The sequence below is a fragment of the Mycteria americana genome, chromosome 6, assembly GCF_035582795.1.
Source record: "Mycteria americana isolate JAX WOST 10 ecotype Jacksonville Zoo and Gardens chromosome 6, USCA_MyAme_1.0, whole genome shotgun sequence".
Taxonomy (NCBI): Eukaryota; Metazoa; Chordata; class Aves; order Ciconiiformes; family Ciconiidae; genus Mycteria; species Mycteria americana.
In genome coordinates, this window is record NC_134370.1 from 38,499,052 (window position 1) to 38,505,051 (window position 6,000).

The window sequence follows — 6,000 nt, forward strand, 5'->3', positions numbered from 1 at the left end:
GCATCAAAGGAGGCTGCAGAAACTGCTGCTGATGGACCTGCTGCAAGGATGCTGTTTACTGCCATGGAGAAGTCCCAGCTGCTGCCTGTAAAGGATGGGGAATTCGTTTCTCTCTGTAATGCAGGCAGAGCTAGGAAAACAGGTGGACCAGTGTATTTTGCTGGGTAGGTTGTTTCTGGTGGGCACCTGGATGGAGCCAGCCTGTTCTCTCGGTTCGACATTAGCCAGCCTCCCTGCTAATTTTGCTCTGTGCACAGCTCCGTGGGGATGCTTGGAGGCAGCAATGTACTTGGTGCTTGATGCACCGTCAAAACCTGAATGAAGGGCTTTCTCAGAAACGTCCACCTCCATCAGCACCTCCCGTGCTCTCTGAAGGTGAAATACTCAGCACCAACCCTTCCTTCCCCCTCTCTGTGGGCTACCGCACCCCACGCTGGGAAAGGCGTCCTGCGGTCCATGTGTTACCCCTTTCAGCTTGGGCCGGGGAGGTAAAGGCAAGGGACTGTCCTCCTGCGCCTCACCTCCAAATGGGGTGGCTGTACACTGCACAGCCCATGCTTGGGCTGGCAGGGACTTGTGAAGGAGCTGAACAAGGCGCAGGAGAAGATGGAGCATCTTCACGGAAGCTGAGGATGGAGGAGACCCACTGGACTCGCAAGACATGATGCATGCCCAGTGCCTGCTTGGAGGGAGACATCCCTGTCAGGGAGATGACCAGAGAGGGCAGAGCGTCCCCAAGATGAAGACCAAGACTGTGAAGCACCATATACATCTCCCAAAATCCTCGAGCCCGTGCGATACCTAGTGTGATGGCCCTGCACCAGACATGGGGCACAAGGTGGGATCTCTGAGCCCCTGCACCGGCTCCCTCCCAAACCGTGTTTGTGGACAAGAGATGGAGAAGAAGAGGTGCAGGATCTCCGCAGAGGCGCTGGGCAGGGAGGGGGTGTTTGTGGTTCAGTGGCTCCCAAGTCCTTTCTGCTTTGCAGAGCTTTATGAGTGACACTGGCGTGTGATTCGATTAGGGAAAGCACTTCACTTTCTACCGACTCCAGAGCCTCCTCAGCTTCAGCTTGAGATGCGATGGAAATCCCGCTTGGTGGGGGGAGAGGCTGACACAAACACCCCCCCACTCTCCATCCTCCCCTCATACCGTCGTGCCACCTCTCTCCTCCACCCTGGATGATGCTTCACAGCATCTCTGTCCCACGGGGGGACGGAGGTGGGAGCCACTCCTGTGGGGCCAGGAAAGCCTGGTTAGGAGATAAGTAATTCCTAAGGTGACCATAACCCACGTTATGAACCCTTCCCCTTGCAAGAGGGTGGTCTGGGTGGCTGGGGAAAGGTCCACATATACACACATGGACCCAACGGGCAGGAGCGAGCACCCAAAAACACCAGAAGATGCTTTGGGGATTTTCATTGAGACCACGGTTTGCTCCAGAGGGAGCCCGTCAGCATCTGGACCGGGGTCAGCAGTGCCTCCCATGCATCTCTCCCACATCTGTAAAAGAGGAGAGCAAGAGAGAAGTGGAGATCAACACAGCCATGAAGCAAAGCAGAGACCTTTCTGGCTCCATCCTCTGCATGATGCCAGGCCGGGCTGGCAGGGGAGTGGGAAATTGCCAGGAGGTATGAATGAGGGAGAGGCGAAAGAAAAGCCACAGCAGGCCAGTATAAAAGCACCAGTGCCGTGGAGCAGGTGCAGAGGCAGTGATAATTCCCCATTTCTTCCAACAGAGGAACTAGGAGTGTCCAAATCAAGTTATCGGGCAGCAGATTTAAGGACAAACAAAAGACAGTGCTTTTTCCACGCCACCCATGATTAAATTATGGAACTCATTGCCACAGGATGCTATGGAGACCTACAGCCTAAATGGGCCCCAGAAAGCATTTAGGCAAATTCAAGGGGCACACAGGTCTGTCAAGGTCTGTTAAACATGATGGAGCAGCCACCTCAGGGAGTCCCTAAGCCCAGGGCTGCCGGGAGCATGTGTGGGACAAGGGGCTCGGCAGACCTGCCATCCCCTGCCAGGGATGCTGGACCAGCACAGCCTGGGAAATAAATAGATATTGTGTCTCATCACCTAAATAAACCGTTCCCCAAATCCTCTTGAGGGCAAGGGGGAGGTTATTGGACCTCAGAAGTGCCAAGGATGATGCTACAGGATAGGCAGAGAGGGGCTTTGGGGGAAACCAGGGTTTATGTCCATGTCCCAGTGCAGGGTGGCATTGAGCCCTGGGCACTGCAAAGCTGCAATGGAGTGGCACTAGCAGCCCTGGAGAGCAAAGCAGCTGAGAAACAAGTGTGTCTCCGTCCTGTCTTGGGACCAACCCACAGCTCTGCTTCACAGCTGAACCAAGCCAGGCTTGGAAACCACGGGATGGCTGCTCCTGCCGCCTGCCCCTTCTCCAAAGCAGATGCTGGGGGTGATTAATGACCACTTCAGCGAGGTGCCAAATCCCCGTCCCTGCCAAGCTGCTGGGCAGGCTGCTCTGGGGAGATAGAGCAGGAGGAGGGGTGAGCTGGCTAGCCAGGACCACAGCAAACTTTGGGACCAGGCTGTGCTCAAGCTGAGCACCGGAGCTGATTGCACGGCTCCCTGGGAAGAGTCCTCACGCCTCGTGTAAGGATGAGTGTCCGGTCTGACGAAGCATGGCCGTGGTCCCCGTTAAATCCTTCTTGCTAAGATGTTGGCCGGCTGGTTTCCTGCGTCCATGTACACAGCAGTGTTTAAAAGGCACCCTCGCATTTACAGAATTGGTTAGCTTGCTTTATCTTCCATCTCCAACACAAATATTATGCAGCTGACTGTATACTGAACAGACTTAGTTTTCCCTCTTCTGCAGGCAAAAGCAATGCCTGATGCTATGGAGGGGGAAGAGGCTGCTGTTTGCAGCCAGGGGCCGGCACGCTGCCCTTCCTCCTGCTTTGGGTGAGCATCCCTATACCTGTTTTTTTAAGGAACCCATCTCATTTCCTTTTGCAGACCAGTGTTATCCATTCTCAAACCTCTGGGAAGGGGGAGGAACCCCCCCGAAACTCCTCCAGGATCTCTTGCCAGGGATTTTCGCCTGCGGCTGCCCTCACAGCTGACTCAGTGAGTTACAGTGGGCAGATCCCTGCTGTTTCCTCAGCTTCAGGTGGAGATGCTCTTGTTCAGAAGGAAAGGAAGAAAAACATCCGCACCTCCCCGCAAAGACACCACGTGCAAGATCCGCCTGCCGTAAACACAGCACCGGCTCCTCGCTCTCCATCCAGCATGTCAGCTCAATAATTTATTGTCCAGGAGGTGCAATAACTACCATAATTCACGAGCAATAATGTTCTACAAGTTTGAACTGGCAATTTGGCTCCCTGAACTGCGCGCTGTCTTCCTGGGCCTGCCTTGTGCCACGTCCAAGGTCTCATTTCTTCTTGCCAAAAGGCACAAAGGCAGCACCTCCGGGTTGATATGGCTGTGAGGGGCATCCTAGAAGCAGCAGGGTTTGGAGCCATGTCCATTTGTCCCTGCTCTTCAGGTTTCCAAGGGCTTCCTCACCTTCTGGTCTCAAAATTATGAAGAACTCTTGGTTTTTGGTCTGAAAGGCCAGATAAAAACAATGGGTTGTGGGAGTCTGTATTAGCAGAGCAATAGATGGAGGTGCTTGGGAGGAGCAAGACAAGGTGCATCCCTGATGCAGAGACCTGGCATCCACCAGCAGCTCATTGCAGCAGTGTCTGGTGTTCATCAGCGACCCCCTCAGCAGCAAGGGGATTCCTGTCAGCACAGAAACCCTGCACCAAGGGAGTGTGCAGGTCCCAAAGATGTCCTGGAGCGAGATGTACAGCCGTACCTTAACATCCAATGGCTCAAAACCATGAGATCCAAGAGATGATCTGGGGTTGGGAGTGGGTGGGGGGCAGCAGAAAGGACTGGGGGAGGTTGCAGCAATGAGTTAGACCTCAGGAGATAACACAGAAGCATCATGATATCAGCCCTCCAAGACACGGGGAAGCAAAGCAGCTTTGGGGAGAAGTCTGAAACGTGAGCTACCGAGTTCTCAGATTAGAAAAACACCTCTTGCTCTGCAAACTCTGTTAGTCAGACATAAAACATGGTGAAGCAGAGCATGCTGGAGCTCCTTCACTCCCGGGGGAGATGTTTATTAACTCGTCAAAATATAACGTCTGTTGTTGCCAGCAAGAAGCTAGAACAGCAAAAAAAAAAAGAGAAAATAGAAAAGGGGGAGGAAAAATAAAAACCACACACAAAAAACATCGTTTGCTTCCCTGTGCTTGACTGGAGATGCTTGGTTTATGGAGCGTGCCTGAGCCTGGACCATGGCAGGAGCTCCTGTAGCATCATCCCGGTGCGGCAGGAGGAGATCCCGGGGAAGAGGCTGTTGCAGCACCCAGCTGCAGCTCACGCGCAGTTTGCAGGAGCCGTTCCCCGACCTTCACATAATTGGGACAGTTGGCATACCTGGCCTGACATAAATTAAAGCTTCTAAAATAAATAAGGTGATAGCTGGAAATGAGATACCAAAGCGATGTTGAAATAGCACAGGGCCGCGCTGCTGCAGTCATTACATCCCAGTGACACTCCGTAACAAGAAACAGGAGAGCAGCCACCCAGCTGCAGCAATTATTTTAATCGTATTTGTTTAAGCGCTACAGATCAGGGACTAACTTCCTGCACCAGGTATTTGCTGTTGCTTTGCTCACCTTAAAATGGAGACCGAGTGCCCAGGGGATCAACCGGGGGCTCGTACCATTACCCCGGTTTTGGCTAAGTGCATCCCTCTGAAACGATGCCCCGTCGCTCCCAATAACCACACTCCTCCGTAAGTCACACATGTTGCAGGCAGCATTACCAGTTTATTATTATAAGTCCAAGTGGCTTTGGCGGGGTGATGCCAGCCTTGATTCAGCCAAGCTACCAGGGATTTTTTTTTTCCAACCTGTATTTCAGGACCAGGACCTTGGTTGCTAGCTGTCCCTGGGTTTGCAGGAGACTGAGGGTGGAAGATGGTCTTCCAGGTGGGAAGATGAGAAGCGAAGCCCCCGCTTGATGAGGATGGCCATTACAGACCAAGGTTGTGGTACTTTCCATGCTTGCTGTAGGGTTTTTCCAGCCATTTCGGCCTCCGGTACTGTCAATATGTACTTTAAGGCATAATTTACACTTAAAAATGACCCCCTCCTGTGAAAGTGCCACCGTACAAAACAGCAGATGGTGTTTGAACACTGCAAAATGAAAAATATATCTTTAAAAAAGATATACAAGAGTCTTCCTGGTGCTACGCGGATGCCTCAGGGTCTCGATTTGCAGCTTTCGGCATGGGGGAAAAAAAGATGGAAAGTGCTATGAGATAATATCAGTGGTGGGAAAACACTCTTCCTGATGGGGCCTCGGAAACCATGGCATGGGCATGACCTGAAAGGACCGTGCAGGAGGGGCTCCCTGCCCAGTGGCACCGACAGCCCCCAAGGGCCACCACGCGTGCCCAGCTGGGGATGGGATGGTGCGAGCCTCTGGGGAGCAGAGCAGGATTTTTCCTCCCTTTTTTCCCCCCTCCTTGCGCTCATCCTGTTTTCTTCGGGTGAATGTTGTTTATGGAGAGGCAGGGTGGGGTGGGAGAAGTATAAATCATCTGGCTCTGCTTCCATTTGGGGCTGCTGAGGAGAAGCCGGTCCTGTTGGGATGATGACCCTTACGCAGGTACCAGCCCCAGGCAGGAGCTGCAGAGCTGATGTGGCAGGAGGGCCTGCTCCTGGAAAGGCACACCCGAGTGTTACAATAACACTGGGTTTGTACATGAAACGTCAAAACTGCTCCTTAAAAAAAACCCTCCTGCTTGCAAATCTTTCCTCTCTCTCCTCATCCTGGAAACAAACCCCCACCGAACCCCCGTCCTCCAGATAATGCTCCCTCCATGTGAAAAAATCCTTTTTCTTAGAGGTTTTATTAATAAAAAAGCTTGAATGCTGCTAATTTCCAAAATAAACAGCAAATC